The sequence below is a fragment of the Tachyglossus aculeatus genome, chromosome 3 (genome assembly GCF_015852505.1).
Source record: "Tachyglossus aculeatus isolate mTacAcu1 chromosome 3, mTacAcu1.pri, whole genome shotgun sequence".
Taxonomy (NCBI): domain Eukaryota; kingdom Metazoa; phylum Chordata; class Mammalia; order Monotremata; family Tachyglossidae; genus Tachyglossus; species Tachyglossus aculeatus.
In genome coordinates, this window is record NC_052068.1 from 14,197,520 (window position 1) to 14,216,459 (window position 18,940).

The 18,940-nt window shown below is 42.5% G+C and overlaps 2 non-coding genes across 2 annotated transcripts; both read left to right on the top strand.

Annotated features, from left to right (window-relative positions):
* Window positions 1-12,713: 12,713 nt before the first annotated feature.
* LOC119926359 lies at window positions 12,714-12,851 on the top strand. The gene has a single exon (XR_005450244.1). It is a non-coding gene; the product is annotated as a small nucleolar RNA SNORA7 (small nucleolar RNA).
* A 4,235-nt stretch (window positions 12,852-17,086) lies between these two features.
* LOC119925918 lies at window positions 17,087-17,205 on the top strand. Its single transcript, XR_005449845.1, has one exon. It is a non-coding gene; the product is annotated as a 5S ribosomal RNA (ribosomal RNA).
* Window positions 17,206-18,940: the final 1,735 nt, after the last annotated feature.

An 18,940-nucleotide genomic window follows, 5' to 3' on the forward strand; every position in this document is an offset into this window, starting at 1 on the left:
GGTCACACAACATGATCGTTGTAGAGTCAGTCAATTGTATTTACTGAGTGCTTATTGTATAATAGCCCGCTGTCGGGTAGGGACCGTCTCTATATGTTGCCAACTTGTACTTCCCAAGCACTTAGTACAGGGCTAGGCACACAGTAAGCGCTCAATAAATATGATTGAATGAATGAATAATAATAATAATGGCATTTATTAAGTGCTTACTGTGTGCAAAGCACTGTTCTAAGCACTGGGGAGGTTACAAGGTGATCAAGATGTCCCCCAGGGGGCTCACAGTCTTAATCCCCATTTTACAGATGAGGTAACTGAGGCACAGAGAAGTTGTTAATTGCCCAAGGTCACACAGCTGACAGTTGACAGAGCTGGGATTTGAACCCATGACCTCTGACTCAATCAATCAATCAATCAATCATTTATTGAGCGCTTACTGTGTGCAGAGCACTGTACTACGAGCTTGGGAAGTACAAGTTGGCAACCTATAGAGACGGTCCCTTCCCAACAGTGGGCTCACAGTCTAGACTCCAAAGACTGTGCTCTTTCCACCGAGCCACGCTGTGCTAAGCACCTGGGAAAGTACCGTATAACAATAAACAGACACATTCCCAACCCACAACGTGCTTACAGCCTAGAGGGGGAGACAGACATAAATAGAAACAGCTAATTTTAATATCTAAATATAGTTATATATTATCGTACGTGTACCACAATTATAGCACTTTATCTAAATATAATTATATATTATCATACATGTACCACAATTATAGCACTTAATAAATATCATAACAACCACCACATTCCTCCAATTCTCATGTGGCTTCTGTTAGGGCACATACTCTGGGTCTGACTGAGAGGATCTGTTTCTCACACTGAGGGAGGTGGGGTGCGGAGGAGCTGTCAACAAACCAGTTTGCGATGATGTAGAGCTGAATTCTGTGCCCATGAATCAGTGGAGCACTCTTCAGATGCCCATTGACGGTTGATGAGCATCATATGTCCAGCCAGACTCACTACGCTTTGAAAACCCAGGGGTAATGAAGCAGAGCTCAGCTCTTTTGAGATGGGAGCGGGGAATGCGTCTGGAATATTGTTGCGTTGTGCTCTCCCAAGCGTTTAGTACACTGCCTTCTGTCCACAGCAGGCGACTGAATACGACTGATTGATAAATACGATTGATTGATTGAAGGGACAAAGCAGATAGATAGGAAGAAGCATCCCCCACCCCGATCTGCACCTTATTAAGTCTTTCAGAGCCCTATATAAGCTGTAGATATGGAAAGATCACGGCAATTTGAGTCCCACTGTAAGATCCGGACAAGCATTTGTCATTCTGAAAGATCTGCAAGGTTATTGTTTTGATCTTCTGTTTACACAGTCTATTTTTTATTTCCCTCTGAGAGCCTTTGAGAAGAACTGCTTGTAGCACACTGTATTGGGTGGCCTCCTGGGGCCTAGGCAACCTCCTAGGTGGGAGTTCTCCCGTCCCCGTGTGTTTTTTCTGGACAATGAGCTATTTCCCTATAGGTGAGACATGCTCGACTTGATTTCATTCCCCATTCATGAACTTTGCTTGAGGTATTTCTTCACATCTGCGTGGAGAAAGATTTTTAATCATGCTTATGGGAAGAGGAACACGACGTAATGCAGCAGGAACCACTTTTTGCAAAGATGTTCTTGTCTCGGGGTAATACAGTAGCTTAAAGCAGTGTTATTGGAGTTTGGGGAACCATTTATCATTTGAGATGGATCAGTCCATCAGAGGTATTTAGAAAATGCTTGCTTTGTGCAGAACATTCATTCATTAATTCTTTCAATCGTATTTATTGAGCACTTACTGTGTGCAGAGCACTGTACTAAGCACTTGGAAAGTACAATTCAGCAATAAAGAGAGACAATCCTGGCCCACACTGGGTTTACAGCCTAGAACAGGGGAGACAGACTTCAAAACAAGTATAAAAGGCACTAATATAAAGAAATAAAATTATACATATGTACATAAAAATATGGAACGCTTCATGAATTTGCATATCATAGAGTACTAAGCACTTGGGAGAATACAACGTCTAGGCTGTGAGCCCATTGCTGGGTAGGGAGCGTCCCAAGCACTTAGTACAGTGCTCTGCACACAGTAAGTGCTCAATAAATGATTGAATGAATGAATACAACAGAATGAGGAGATTTAATTATTGCCTTCAAGGAGCTTACAGGTTAGTGGACAGAACCCTTAGGTTATAATAATAATGATGGCATTTATTAAGCACTCTCTATGTGCAAAGCACTGTTCTAAGCACTGGGGAGGTTACAAGGTGATCAGGTTGTCTCTCATTGGTCTCACAGTCTTAATCCCCGTTTTACAGATGAGGTAACTGAGGCCCAGAGAAGTTAAGTGATTTGCCCCAAGTCACACAGCTGACAATTGGCGGAGCTGGGATTTGAACCCATGTCCTCTGACTCCAAAGCTCGGGCTCTTTCCTACTGAGCCACGCTGCAATATGCAACATCTCAAAAACACAATGGCAATGACTGATGCTGCATCCATATCATAGGTGTTGCAAGGACATAACTCAATTATTATTATAGAAGATGAGGCCTTTAATAATTATTATGATTATGATACTATTAATAATAATTGCAGTATTTGTTAAGCACTTACTCTTTGCCAGGCACGAACTAAGTGCTGGGATGGATACAAGCAAATCGGGGTGGATACAATCCCTGTCCCATGTGGGGCTCACAGTCTCGATCCTCATTTTACAGATGAGGTCGATGAGGCACAGAGAAGTGAAATGACTTGCCTAAGGTCACACAGCAGACCAGTGGTGGAGCTAGAATTAGAAGCCTATTGAGTAGTTCATTTGGGGATTGTTTTTTCTGGTTTCTGATCCCCCGCCACATCACTAGGGAAGCAGTGTGGCTCAGGGAAGCAGCATGGGTCAGTGGAAAGAGCACAGGCTTGTGAGTCAGAGGTCATGGGTTCTAATCCCAGCTCCACCACTTGTCAGCTGTGTGATTTTGGGCAAGTCACTTCACTTCTCTGTGCCTCAGTTACCTCATTTATAAAATGGGGATTAAAATTGTGAGCCCCATGTGGGACAACCTGATCACCTTGTATCCCCCCCAGTGCTTAGACCAGCACTTTGCACATAGAAAGCACTTAATAAATACCATTATTATTACTATTATTATTATTATTATTATTATTATCACTATGCAAGTCCAAACTTTCCTCTTTTTAATAGTGTTTGTTAAGCACTTACTATATGCCGGGCACTATGCTACGCACTGGGTTAGATACAAACTAATCATCTTGGACCCAATCCATGTCCCACAGGAGGTTCATAATCTTAATCCCCATTTTGTAGATTGGGTAACAGGCACTGAATAGTGAAGTGACTTGCCTAAGGTCACACAGTGGTGGAGTCAGGATTAAAACCCAGGTGATCTGACTCGAAGACCCATGCTCTATCTACTAGGCCATGGTGCTTCTCTTCCTTTTCACTTTTTTTTTTTTGATGGCATTTATTAAGCGCTTACTAAGTGCAAAGCACTGTTCTAACTGCTGGGGAGGTTACAAGGTGATCAGGTTGTCCCATGGGGGGCTCACAGTCTTAATCCCCATTTTACAGATGAGGGAACTGAGGTTCAGAGAAGTTAAGTGACTTGCCCAAAGTCACATGGCTGGCAATTGGCAGAATCGGAATTTGAACCCATGACCTCTGACTCCAAAGCCCGGGCTCTTTCCGCTGAGAAATGCTGCTGATAGACAGACACACCTCTCCAATCAAGGTTAGTGAGGTATTCTACTACTACTACAACTACCCATATAGATAAATAAAAATCATGGTATTTAATAATAATAATTATGGTATTTGTTAAGCACTTACTGTGTGCCAGGCACTTCCATAAGTGCTGGGATGGATACGGACTGTGAGCCCACTGTTGGGTAGGGACCGTCTCTATATGTTGCCAACTTGTACTTCCCAAGCGCTTAGTACAGTGCTCTGCACACAGTAAGTGCTCAATAAATACGATTCAATGAATGAATGAATGAATGAATACAGACAAATCAGGTTGGACACAGTCTCTGTCCCACATGGGGCTCACAGTGTCAATCCCCATTTTGCAGATGAGTTAACTGAGGCACAGAGAAGTGAAGTGACTTGCTCCAGGTCACACGGCAGACATGTTGCCGAGCAGGATTAGCACCCATGACCTTTTGACTTCCAGGCCCAAAGACCAGGGTGGTAGGAAAATCAATCAATCAATCAATCGTATTTATTGAGCGCTTACTGTGTGCAGAGCACTGTACTAAGCACTTGGGAAGTACAAGTTGGCAACAGGAAAATCTACCTGGACTGCAGCTCAGTAGCTACGCTCTGGCCCACTGAGAGTCAGCTGTCTAAGGACCTCTTCTTCTTTCCCGGTCTATCCAAGACACAGATATTGGGCCAAAGTGAAGCAGCTGGCTAGCTGGCTTGAATTTCTGGGAAATTGGCAGCAATGCTGGTATTGCTTTGGCTACGTTCACTGTTTTCTCGCAAGCTTCTCTTTCTTGCTTCCTTCTCTCTTGCCTGACTCTCCGCCCACCAAGTGCTGTCCATATCTTGTAAATACAAAAAAATCAGGTTGGACACCTTAGGAGAAGCAGCCTGGCCTAGTGGAAAGAGCAAGGGCCTGGAAGTGAGATGGACTTGGGTTCTATTCTCATCTCCACCTCATCCGTCGTGTGACCTTGGGCAAGGCACTTACCTTCTCGGTGCCTCAGTTTCCTCATTTGTAAAATGGAGATTAAAGCTTTGAGTCCCACGTGGGACAGGGATTGTGTCCAACTGGATTAACTTGTATCTATCCCAGTGCTTGGTACAGTGCTAGCAGATAGTAAGTACTTAATGAATACCATTAAAAAAAAGGTCCGTCGACATAGGGCTCACGGTCGAAGAATTCTTCTACGACCTGCATTCCACTCATTCTGAAAGAATCAAAAGTCGAGGAGAATTGGGGTCTCCAAAGCTAACCAGGTGTAAGACCTCAAAGAGCTGTGCGGAGCCCAAGAGACAAAGATTGAGTATCACTACTTTAAGCCACGGAGGTTGAGGCGACCTCCTGTTGTGTGAATCTCGGGAACCTACAGAAGAGGTGGCTAATTCCTCTTCTGACTAGAATCTCACCCTAAGTTTTTCTCTCAAAACACTCCACAATCAAAAGCAGATGTCATGTCATGAAATCAAAGGCATTCTCCATGGAAATGACCTAGGGGATCATATCCAGTTCATCCTTTGGGCTGAATGGAAAACTTCAGGAAGCTATTCCCCACCTCTTTGTCCAGTACAGTTTTACAGATCTCAAGTAAAGATATTCCTGGCCCAGTCCAAATGGGGAAATACTCATTTTTTTCCCGCAAGAGCCTACTTCCTTACTATCTTCAACCTGATTTCTCAGACCCTCTGAACTTTAATATTCCCCCTGCATCCTGGCTATTTAGATCAGAAACCTAAGTACACATGAAAGCCAATAAAATTGTGTTGGTAAAAGTAACTCTGAGTTAGTTTTGATGGAACTGAGCTAATAGCAACTTGATATTAATGAGTTTAGATGTAGTGAATGGGTGGAGTGAATTTCTGATTAAGCCTAGTAGATTCAAACTTTTATTATATTTCAGAATTGTAAAATATGTGAGCACAATTTTATCCATGTATCCCTCAGTATCCCTTCTAGGGTGGTCCCAGAAAAGGTCAGTAGTCAAATAAGATTTGAATTAAAAAATTGAGAATCTTAACTCACCAATTGGCCCTTTGACCCATGAACATTTCCTTACTTAAGTTAATTCATTAAAGAGGACCAAACCAAATGCTATAGCAATGGTGGTTGCAATGCAGGGGAGATGGACAAATAAGTTCATTGCCCAAGGGATGAAGGTCATAAAAGGGGAGATGTGATTAATGATCGTACCATAGAAACTCACAATGCTGTGATCAGGAGAGCTCGGGGTGTATTACCAGAGAATCATTGTCTTCCCGACAGCTTCTCAGGAAATAACATTCATCCTGTGAATAGGCCCTACTCTTATCCCCACCACCACCTCATCAAGGCTTCAGTAGATCAATAAGTGGCATTTATTGAGAATTTAGGAGTGTAGGACACTGCACTAAACTTTGAGAGAGTACAATATAATAGAGTTGGTAGACAGGATCCTTGCCCACAAAGAGCTCACAATTTAGATACTGCCAAGTTACACATGCTATCATTTCCCTGCCTTCTTTTCCCCGGCTTCCTCTCCTTTCTACCTTCTTATGCACTTAAATCTGTAACCTCTGAGCTGTAATTTTATTTATTCATATTAGTGTCTGTCTCCCCCTCTAGACTGCAAATTCATTGTGGGCAGGGATTGTGTCTGTTACACTGAATTTTTGCAAATGCTTAGTACAGTGCTCTACCCACAGTAAGTGTTCAATAAATACAACTGCCTGACATTGATATTCTCCCCATCCTCAGCCCCACAGCATTTAGGTGCATGATCATACATTGTTCATTTACATTAATGTCTCTCCGCCTTCTAGATTAGAAAATCCTTGTAAGCAAGGAATGTGTCTACCAACTCTATTGTATTGTACTCTCCTAAGCACTTAGTACAGTGTAGGCACTCAGTAAATAACACTTACTGATTGATTGATTGATTCCTGGATGCTCAGGTCATACTCTCCAGGCTAGAAAAGCAGTGTGGCTCAGTGGAAAGAGCCCGGGCTTGGGAGTCAGAGGTCATGGGTTCTAATCCTGGCTCCGCCACTTGTCAGCTGTGTGACTTTGGGCAAGTCACTTCACTTCTCTGTGCCTCAGTTACCTCATCTGTAAAACGGGGATTAAGGCTGTGAGCCCCATGTGGGACAACCTAATTACCTTGTATCCCCCCCAGCGCTTAGAACAGTGCTTTGCACATAGTAAGGGCTTAACAAATGTCATTATTATTATTATTATTATTATTATTATTATTATTATTGTTCCAGGCCTTTTATATTAATATGGACTGAGAATTTCTAGTGATGAAGACTGAGACATCTTGGTGACAGTGACCAGGTCCCTTTTTCACCTCTGGTTAGTTAAAACCCAATGCTCAGATTTCTCCCTCCACGGTAATCGAGTCTTCATTACCTATCCCAACATTTTAGACTCCAGGACCTAAAATCTGCTGAATCCAAATTCCATCTCCAACCCTGTGCTTTTTGTTTGACAACGAAACCACTCTTCCCTCAGAAATACCATATTGGCAGATCCTAGAATCCACAATGAAATGTTTCAGGCATCTAGCAAGCAAAGGCGTAGCCTGGGGGAAAAGGCATGTTAGCTTCCAGAAGTTAACATTCAGAAGAACATAAACAATGACAGCTCTATAAAGGAATACACGGTATCGGGGCACTGCTTCACAGTACATTTAGTAACATCCTCCTCAAAGACAGAGAAGTAGCATGGTCTAGTGGAAAGAGAACAGACCGCGAGTCCAAGGTTCTGGGTTCTAATCCAAATTCCGCCACTCACCTACTGCCTGTATGACCTTGGGCAAGTCACTTACTTCTCTGTGCCTCAGTTCCCTCTTCTGCAAAGTGGTGACAATATCCGTTCTCCTTCATAATTAGACTTGGGCCTCATATGGGACTTTCATTAATTCACTCATTCAATCGTATTTGTTGAGTGCTTACTGTGTGCAGAGCACTGTACTAAGCGCTTGGGAAGTCCAAGTTGGCAACATATAGAGACGGTCCCTACCCAACAACTGGCTCACAGTCTAGAAGGGGGAGACAGACAACAAAACAAAACATGTGGACAGGTGTCAAGTCACCATTTCTCTAAAAGCCTGATCATAAACACTTTTGACTTGATTATCTTACATCAACCCCAGCTTGTAGTACCGTGTTTAACATATAATAACAATAATGATGATGATGATGGTATTTGTTCATTCATTCATTCATTCAATCATTTTTATTGAGCGCTTACTGTGTGCAGAGCACTGTACTAAGTGCTTGGGGAATACAAGTTGGCAACATTTAGAGACGGTCCATATTCAACAATGGGCTCACAGTTTAGAAGGGGGAGACAGACAACTAAACAAAACATATTAACAAAATTAAATAGAATAGTAAATATGTACAAGTAAAATCGAGTAATAAATCTGTACAAACATTTATACAGGTGCTGTGGGGAGGGGAAGGAGGAAAGGTGGGGGGGATGGGGAGGGGGAGATGAAGCGCTTACTATGTTCCAAGCACTGTTCTAAGCACTGGGATAGTTGCAAGGTTATCAGGTTGTTCCACTTGGGGCTCACAGTCTTGATTCCCATTTTATAGATGAGGTAACTGAGGCACAGAGAAGATAATTGACTTGCCCAAAGTCACACAGCTGACAAGTGGTGGAGTCAGAATTAGAACCTACGACATCTGACTTCCAAGCCCATGCTCTTTCCACTAATCCATGCTGCTTCTAACACATAGTAAGCACTTACCAAATAGCACAATTATTATGGTGATTATCATTCCAACTTGTACTTCCCAAGCGCTTAGTACAGTGCTCTGCACACAGGAGGCGCTCAATAAATACGATTGAATGAATGAATGAATGAATGAATTATTGGTATTATGGAAGGAATCCTATCCAGATAGCAAGAATGTTTCAATATGCCTTCTCCAATTGAGGAGGAAGCTCTTTGAGATACATAAAACCAGCCAGGATGTGAAGACATGACCTTTGATTTATTTAGAAGATTTGGCAAAGATTGGCATCCTAAGAGGCAGATTTGCAAACAAGGTCAGGCCCTGTATGGAATAAACTAATTTGTGCAACTACAAACTATCTTTATGAGCAAAGATGGTCGGAGAGAATGTTAGCTATGAATATTTATTTTCAGACCTAGGTACATCACAGTCTCTCCATCAGTACAATCAAATTTGAAATCAAAGACGATTTATCTACAGTCCAGCTTCACAACTCCACTGAAAGACATTACCATTCAGGTTTCTATGTTCTGATGACTCTAAAATAGTCTGATTTATAAGGTCCCAGCAAGAAGTACTTTCATTCATTCTATCTTATTTATTGAGCGCTTACTGTGTGCAGAGCACTGTACTAAGCGCTTGGGAAGTACAAGTTGACAACATATAGAGATGGTCCCTACCCAACAATGGGCTTACAGTCTAGAAGACCATGGGCTCACAGTTTAGAAGCACTGGATTTAGAAATGAGAATTCTTCTTCAGAGAAGAAATTAATCATCAACCAATTAATGGTATTCATTGAGATTTTACCGCATGCCAAATACTGTACTGAGCACTTGGTCAAGTGCAGCACAACAGAGTTGGTAGACAAGATTCATTCATTCATTCATTCAATCGTATTTATTGAGCGCTTACTGTGCACAGAGAACTGGACTAAGCGCTTGGGAAGTCCAAGGTGGCAACATATAGAGACGGTCCCTACCCAACAGCGGGCTCACGGTCAAGAAGTGGGAGACAGAGAACAAAACAAAACATATTAACAAAATAAAATGAATAGAATAGTAAATATGTAGAAGTAAGAGTAATAAATCTGTACAAACATATATACAGCAAAATGAAACATATTAACAAAATAAAATAAATAGAATAAATATGTACAAACAAAATAAAGAAATAATGTAATAAATACATACAAACATATATACAGGTGTTGTGGGGAGGGGAAGGAGGTAAGGCCGGGGGATGGGGAGGGGGAGGAGGGGGAGAGGAAGGAGAGGGCTCAGTCTGGGAAGGATTCCTGTCCTCAAAGAGTTTACAATCTGGAGGGGGAGACAGATGATAAAATAGTTTACAAATAGAAGAAGCATATGTATCAAAGTGCCTCAGGGGCACAGGCCCAAATGCATAGCAACACAGAAACGAAAGCTTAATAGGGAGGAGGAAATGAGAAGTTAGTCAGGGGATGCTTCTTGTAGGGGACATGATGATTGGGTTAATTGTAGTGTTCTTGCTCTCTGTTCAAGATTCCTCCTTTGCCTTTGAAGAGGCGTGCAGAATATGATCCCCTCTTTGGGTCACACCTGGAGAGTTTCCAGTCCTCTACCAGTCTTGACTACAGGAAGGAGAGTGAAGCAGAGGCCTTCCCATTCCATTCCTAGCTAGGGAAGTGGCTAGCGATTGGAAAGCAATCTGGTTCAAATCATGACTTACCTGTACTGGGCAGCAGCGGCACGGGAGAGAGACGAGTGTGGAGACTCAAGTTTGCTGCATGGAAGGAGTCAATGGTAATAATAATAATTATTATGGCATTTGTTGAGAGCTTACTATGTGGCAAGGCACTGTACAAAGCACTGGGGGGGATACAAGCAAATCAAGTTGGACACAGTCCCTGTCCCATGTGGGCTCACAGTATCAATCCCCATTTTACAGATGAGAAAAGTAAACAGCAGACAAGCAGCAAAGCCGGAATTAGAATCCATGACCTTCTGACTTCTAGGTCTGTCTATCTCTATCTCACTGCGCCATGCTGCTTTTACCATGAAAACGCTGTGGATCGACTTCCAGAACAATTGCAGATGGAGGTGGGGCATTCTGGGAGAGATCAATCAATCAATCAATCATATTTATTGAGCGCTTACTGTGTGCAGAGCACTGTACAAAGCACTTAGGAAGTACAAGTCGTCAACATATAGAGACAGTTCTTACCCAACAGTGGGCTCACAGTCTAGAAGATGTGTCCATGGCATCTCTATGGGTCACAGACGACTCAGTGGCATAAGAAAAGACAACAGGGTAGAACCCGCAGCGTGACTCAATGGAAAGAGCCCAGGCTTTGGAGTCAGAGGTCATGGGTTTGAATCCCGGCACTGCCAATTGTCAGCTGTGTGACTTTGGGCAAGTCACTTAACTTCTCTGGGCCTCAGTTACCTCATCTGTAAAATGGGGATCAAGACTGTCAGCCCCCTGTGGGACAACCTGATCACCCTGTAACCTCCCCAGCGCTTAGAACAGTGCTTTGCACATAGTAAGCACTTAATAAATGCCATTATTATTATTAACCCGGGCCTGGGACTTACAGGACCTGGGCTCTAATCCTGGCTCTGCCGTTTGTCTGCTCTGTGAACTTGGGCAAGTCACTTCACTTCTCTGTGCCTCAGTTACCTCATCTGTAAAATAGAGATTAAGATTGTTAGCCCCATGTGGACCAGGGACTGTGTTCAACCTGATTATCTTAAACCTACCTCAGAGCTTATTCAAGTGCCTGGCACATAGTAAGTGCTTAACAAATGACATTAAAAAATAAAATAAAAGAAGACTTCCAAATATACTCTGCAGCAGTTCCATGATCATGCGTATTCTGCTATAGAACTGTCTGGTAGAGGGACTATCTGAAAGAGGAACTGCTTATTATTATTTTAAGAAGCAGTAAGGTCTAGCGGATAAAGCATGGGCCTGGGATCCAGAGTACCTGGGTTCTAATACAGCGTGGTTCAGTGGAAAGAGCCCGGGCTTTGGAGTCAGAGGTCATGGGTTCGAATCCTGGCTCCACCACATGTCTGCTGTTGGACCTTGGGCAAGTCATTTGATTTCTCTGAGCCTCAGTTGCCTCATCTGTAAAATGGGGATTAAGACTGTGGGCCCCACGTGGGACAACTTGATCCCATTGTATCCCCCCAGAGCTTAGAACAGTGCTTTGCACATAGCAAGCGCTTAACAAATGCCATCATTATCATTATTAATACTGATTTCACCTCTTGCTTGCTATGAAACTTTCATTCATTCATTCATTCATATTTATTGAGCACTTACTCTATGCAAAGCACTGTACTAAGCGGTTGAGAGAATACAATATAACAATAAACATAGTCCTGCTCACTACCAGCTCACAGTTTCAAGGGGGAGATAGCCACTGAACTTCTCTGTTCCTCAGTTTCATCAGCTGCAAAATGTCGATTCAATACTTGCTTTCCCTCCTACTGTGAGCCCCAAGTGGGACAGGACTGTATCTGGTCTGATTAGCTTTTTCCTACACCAATGGTTAGAATAGTGTTTAACACAAAGTAAGCACTTAACAATACCTTTCAAAAAATAAATAAACCTTAGTATCACCAGGGACTGGGGCTACCTGCCCAGAAAAATTATTTGAATCTCATTCCTGACTTTAAAGAAGTAATTTCGAACACGCCATCATCATCAATCATATTTATTGAGCGCTTACTATGTGCAGAGCACTGTACTAAGCGCTTGGGAAGTACAAATTGGCAACATATAGAGACAGTCCCTACCCAACAGTGGGCTCACAGTCTAAAAGGGGGAGACAGAGAACAAAACCATTTCCAGTGCTCTTTTCCTGCAGCACAGGAGACCACAGACAAATTGATTTAACAAACAATCTCCGATGCTACCGCCAAACTTTAAGCACGTGGAATAGTGTCCCTGCAGATAAGTAGGAAAGACAAATACTTTCACCCTGACTCATAAATTGTTGATTTATATTAAAGTCTATCTCCCTCTCTAGACTGTAAGCTGGTTGCAGATAGAGAATGTGTCTGTCAACTTGGTTGTACTCTCCCAAGTGCTTAGTACAATGCTCTGCACACAGTAAGCAGTCAATAACATTGATGATGATGATGTTGATGGATCAGTGCTAGCAAATTCATAATTTGGAAGAAGCACTTAAATTAATCAGTCAGTAGTACTTATTTAGTGCAGAGCACTGTACTTAGTCCTCCTCTCAGCGTCTCAACTGGAGAGTTTCCAGTACCCTACCAGTCTCGACTATATTAGGGAGAGTCAAGCAGAAGCCTACCCATTCCATTCCTAGCTTGGCCAGTGGCTAGCGAGGGGAAGACAATCTGCTACAAGTCAAAACTCAGCTATGATGGGCAGCAGCAGCATGGGAGGAGACTTGTTTTACTTCGCGGAAGGAGGCAATAGTCAACCTCTTCCCTATTTTTACCAAGAAAACACTATGGATCCACTACCAGGATGATTGCAGATCGTCAACATTACCATCATCATCATCATCAGTGTTATTTATTGACTGCTTACTGTGTGCAGAGCGCTGTACTAAGCACTTGGGAGAGTACAACAGAGTCGATAGACACATTCCCTGACTGCAACCAGCTTACAGTCTATAGAGGAAGACAGACTTTAATATAAATCAACAGTTTATGAGCCAGGGTGAAAGCACTTGTCTTTCCTACTTATCTGGGAGAGATGGGTCCATGGAGTCACTATGGGTCAGAGATGGCTTGACAGCATAAGACAAGACTGTACTTAGTGTATAATAATACTGATGGTATTTTTAGACTGTGAGCCCACTGTTGGGTAGGGATTGTCTCTATAGGTTGCCAATTTGTACTTCCCAAGCGCTTAGTACAGTGGTCTGCACACAGTAAGCGCTCAATAAATACGATTGATGATGATGATGATGATTTGTTAAGGGCTTACTACATGCAAAGCACTGTTCTAAGCGCTAGGGAGGTTACAAGGTGATCAGGTTGTCCCGGGGGGGCTCACAATTTTAATCCCCATTTTACAGATGAGATAACTGAGGCCCAGAGAAGTTAAGTGACTTGCCCAAAGTCTCACAGCTGACAGTTGGCAGAGCCAGAATTTGAACCCATGACCTCTGACTCCAAAGCCCATGCTCTTTCCACTGAGCCATGCTGCTTATCTGATTGTGTATAACACAATAAAGTTAATAGACATGATAGTCACCCTCAAGGAGATTACAGTTTAGCAGCGGAGATAGACATTAAAATAAATGGAGGAAGGGAATGGTAGGGGGGGTACCTAAGCGCTTCAGGCTCAATTAGCACCTGTGAATAGAAGTGACTTTGGGGGACTATTTTATTGTAGGAAGTGACTGCGGGGCGTTCAGTTATCTTGTTCGCTTATGGTGTGGAATTTTTTTCAATATGTGAATAAATGCAAATTGGGTCCTTCTCATGCTTTAGTTTTCCAAACAGTGCGAGAAGGAAATATCTCTCTCTCTCTCAATATTCATTCATTTAATTGTATTTATTGAGAGCTTACTGTGTGCTGAGCACTGCACTAAGCGCTTGGGAAGTACAAATCAGCAACATATAGAGACGGTCCCTACCCAACAACGGGCTCACAGTCTAGAAGGGGGAGACAGACAACAAAACAAAACATTATATGCATATGTGTTGTATGAGTATATTCATTCAATCGTATTTATTGAGCACATACTGTGTGCAGAGCACTGTACTAATTGCTTGGGAAGTACAAGTTGGCAACATATAGAGACGGTTCCTACCCAACAGTGGGCTCACAGTCTAGAAGGGGGAGACAGAGAACAAAACAAAAAATATTAACAAAATAAAATAAATAGAATAAATATGAACAAATAAAATAAATAAATAAATATGTTTATTTATTTATATATGAGTATATATGCATGAATATATGGATATATATATATGTGTGTTTTTATATATTAATTATATACACATATATATGTAAAAATCAGAGAGGACACATCGTTTTTGATATTGTATTAGAACTGGGACTATCATTCGCTACCTTTAGAGAAGTGATCGTCCTGCTGTGGTAGTTTTGATGTTCCAGTGAGACAGGAAGATTGAAAATCCCTCAGAGCTTTCCCAGGAGTCAGTGATTCATTCCTAGGCTCTCCAGGGGCCACACAGAGAAAACTTAATAACCAAAGAAGTTAAAAGTTTCAAGAAGTCCAAGGTGAAGCCTGCACTCCTACTTGAACCGCTAATGCTTGTTCAGCTGAGACTCATTCAACTCCATGGAAATGTCTGAGAATGCCAAAAATAACAAGGGACTTGTCATCCCTCTCTTTCTTTTAATGCTCAATTCTCCCTCGCTTTAAGGAGACCGGTGGCGAAGAGGAATGGCTAGCATTCCTCTTCACGCTCTTGCACTCTGTGGCTCTAGAGTTCACAAAGCCCTCCGTTGGCATCAGGAGATAATCTGTCTGTAGCTATACAGAGCAGGGGAGGCAAATTCTATATTTACTAAGCCCCCTGGATAAAATTTAGAGGGTCAGGATTCCTGAGGGCTGATGGCATCAGTTAGGGTTGGTTATCTGGCGTTAACCTCAATCACCACTAGCAAAGTGCAAAATAGCTGTTAGCTCCATAGGTTACTAGGCAAATGCTGCTCATAGTCTAGGGTTATACATCATATCTCATAAATTAGGGCAGAATGTTCAACTAAGTCAAGAATGTGGCAGTTAGAGAAGCAGCCTCACTTGGTAGAAAAAGCACAGGCCTGGGAATCAGAAAGTCTGGGTTCTAATCCTAGATCTGCCACATGCTTTCTAAGTGGCCTTGGGCACATCACATTACTTCTCTGTATGTCGGTTTCCTCATCTGTAAAGTTTGAATTTAATACCCGTCTTTCCTCTCTTCCTGTAAGACAGAGATTGCCTTCTCATCTGATTAACTTGAACCCACTCCAGGGCTTAGTACAGTGCTTCACACCTCACAAGAGCGTAACGAATACCATAATAATTCTTAAGATCGTTAGCCCACTGTTGGGTAGGGACCGTCTCTATGTGTTGCCAACTTGTACTTCCCAAGTGCTTAGTACAGTGTTCTGCACACAGTAAGCGCTCAATAAATACGATTGAATGAATGAATTATTGTGTTAGATTGGTGAATACTGTAAAATAAAATGATCAAAAGACAATCTTCTAATTCAGCACGAACAGATTTCTTCCTCTCTTCCTGTTTGCTTGGAAATCCACTTACAGCCCACAGGAAATGTAATGGAAGAAAAAACATCTCTAGCTCTTCTTAACGGACAGAAGCTTAGTTATGGATTCAGTATAGCCTCAATTTACACTTGGAGATTTGATTTCCCAAGCACTTAGTAGAGTACTCTTGCACATACTAAGCACTCAATGAATACTATTGAAGAATTGATTGCTTGGACATTTTCTTCTAGTTTGGCTATTGGCTCCCCCAAATTCTGAATGCCTGAACTATAGAATTATTATTCTATAGTTCTATTATTCTACAGTATTATTCTATACAAGACGATCGCTGCAATTAGGGGACTGTGAACATTCCCGGAAAGAATGTGAAGGAAACTGAATGCACATTTCAAAGATTGCATGTGCAGTCAGTATTACTTGGGTTTATTTGTAAAACAATGGGGTTGCACAGTCCTGTACAGAATCCACATTACTCTTAGGAGGCGGCACCTGGAATTTTGCCTTCTATTTTTGGCACCTCATTAACCAGAAAGAAGTAAGTAAATTGGAAGGAGTTCAGAGAAGGAAAAAAACTAAATTCTGGTTAGACTGACTGTGACTAAACTAAATGTATGCAGCTGAAGAGATCCCACAGTTAACACACAGGAGAATATGTGTTCTATTCTTCAGGTCATCTATGCCCTTGGCTCTGTACCCTTTGGGCACTTCATTCATTCAGTCATATTTATTGAGCACTTACTGTGTGCAGAGCACTGTGGCTTCACTTAGTGCAAAGAGCACGGGCTTGGGATTCAGAGATCATGGGTTCTAATCCCTGCTCTGCCACTTATCAGCTATGTGACTTTGGGTAAATCACTTAACTTCTCTGTGCCTCATCTGTAAAATGAGGATTAAGACTGTAAGCCCCATATGGGACAACCTGATTACCTAGTATCTTCCCTCCCCATCACCCCCCCTCCTTCCCTTTGCCCTCCCCCCTTCCCCTCCCCACAGCACTTGTGTTTATTTGTACATATTTATTATTCTATTTATTTTATTTGTTCATATTTACTGCTCTATTTTATTAATGATGTGCACATAGCTATAATTCTATTTATTCTGACAGTTTTGACACCTGTCTACTTGTTTTGTTTTGTTGTCTGTCTCCCCCTACTAGACTGTGAGCCTGTTGTTGGGTAGGGACCGTCTCTATATGTTGCCGACTTGGACTTCCCAAGCGCTTAGTACAGTGCTCTGCACACAGAAAGCTCTCAATTAATACGATTGAATGAATGAATGAATGAATGAATGAATACCCCAGCACTTAGAACAGTGCTTAGCACATAGTAAGCACTTAACAAATACCATTATTATTATTAATAATGTTAATAATTATTATTAATAATGTCTACGGCCATACCACCCTGAACGTGCCCGATCTCGTCTGATCTTGGAAGCTAAGCAGGGTCGGGCCTGGTTAGTACTTGGATGGGAGACCGCCTGGGAATACCGGGTTCTGTAGGCTTCTTCTAGACTGTGAGACCACTGTTGGGTAGGGACCGTCTCTATATGTTGCCAACTTGTACTTCCCAAGCGCTTAGTACAGTGCTCTGCACACAGTAAGTGCTCAATAAATACGATTGATTGATTGATTGATGGATTAAGTGCTGGGGAATGTACAATACAACAATAAACAGATACATTCCCTGCCCACAATGAACTTAACAGTCCAGAGGGGGAGAGACAGACACCAATCCAAATAAATAAATGACAGATACTTACATACATGCTTGGGGGCTGGAAGGAGGGGAGAACAAAGGGAGCAAGGCGGGTGCTGCAGAAAGAAGTGAGAGAAGAAGAAACCTTAGGGGGCCTAGCCTGGGAAGGCCTCCCAGAGGGGATATGCCTTCATTAAGGCTTGGAAGGGTGGGGGCACTTGGCATTCACCCCACCCCCAGCCCCACAACACTTAAATCCATATCCATAATTTATTTATATTAATGTCTGTCTTCCCTATTAGATTGAAGCTCTTTATGTACAGGAAACCTGTCTACTAACTCTACTGTATTGAAGTCTAGACTGCGAGCCCACCTTCCAGACTGTGAGCCCACTGTTGGGTAGGGACCGTCTCTACATGTTGCCAACTTGTCCTTCCCAAGCTCTTAGTACAGTGCTCTGCACACAGTAAGCGCTCAATAAATATGATTGAACGAATGAATGAATAATAGCAGCTCCAGCACTTACCTGTTATGTGACCTTCGGCAAGTCACTTCACTTCTCTGTGCCTCAGTTCCCTCATCTGCAAAATGGGGATTAAATACCTGTTCTCCCTCCTACTTAGACTGTGAGCCCTGATGATCTTCTATCTCTCCCAGAGATTAATACAGTGCCGGGCACATAGTGAGTGCTTAACTACCACAATTATTACTATTCTAACCCTCCCTTTCGCCCCAAACTCCCTACCCAATCCCATCAAGCAGACCACTACCTTCCTCATCTCTGAGGTCCTTCTGAAATAGCAGAAGGGAAATTTCCTCCAGGGGTCTTTCCCTGATGAATCTCTCTGCTCCCCATCCTTTATCCCCCCAAAACTGCCACTTGAGCACTTCCACGTCACCTAAGCACTTGATGCTCACATTCCCTCACCCCCACGGCACTCCATTACTTATCATTACATTACTTATTGAAGCAGCATGGCTCAGTGGACAGAGCACAGGCTTTGGAGTCAGAGGTCATGGGTTCAAATCCCGGTTCTGCCAATTGTCAGCTATGTGATTTTGGGCAAGTCACTTAACTTCTCTGTGCCTCCGTTACCTCATCTGTAAAATGGGGATGAAGACTGTGAGCCCTCTGTGGGACAACCTGATCACCTTGTAACCTCCCCGGTGCTTAGAATACTGCTTTGCACATAGTAAGCACTTAACGAATGCCATCATAATGAATGCCATTATCTTTATGCTCTGTTGCTTCCCCTGACCTGTCACTGTTTTTAGGTCTGCCTCTCCCGCTAGATGGAAAGATTCTTGAGGGCAGAGATCATGCCTACTAACTCTACTGCACTCTCCTATGTGCTTAGTTCAGTGCTCTTCACACAGTTTAACACTTAACTAAATAGTACTGATTGATTAATGGATTCTTTCCTTTTTCTATCACCCTGCTCATGCTGAACTATACATTTGTCTTCATGAAAGCAAACACACATTTTGAAAGCTAATAAAACGGTGTCCACAGGCCCAGGTAGTGGTGTCTAAACTTCCAAA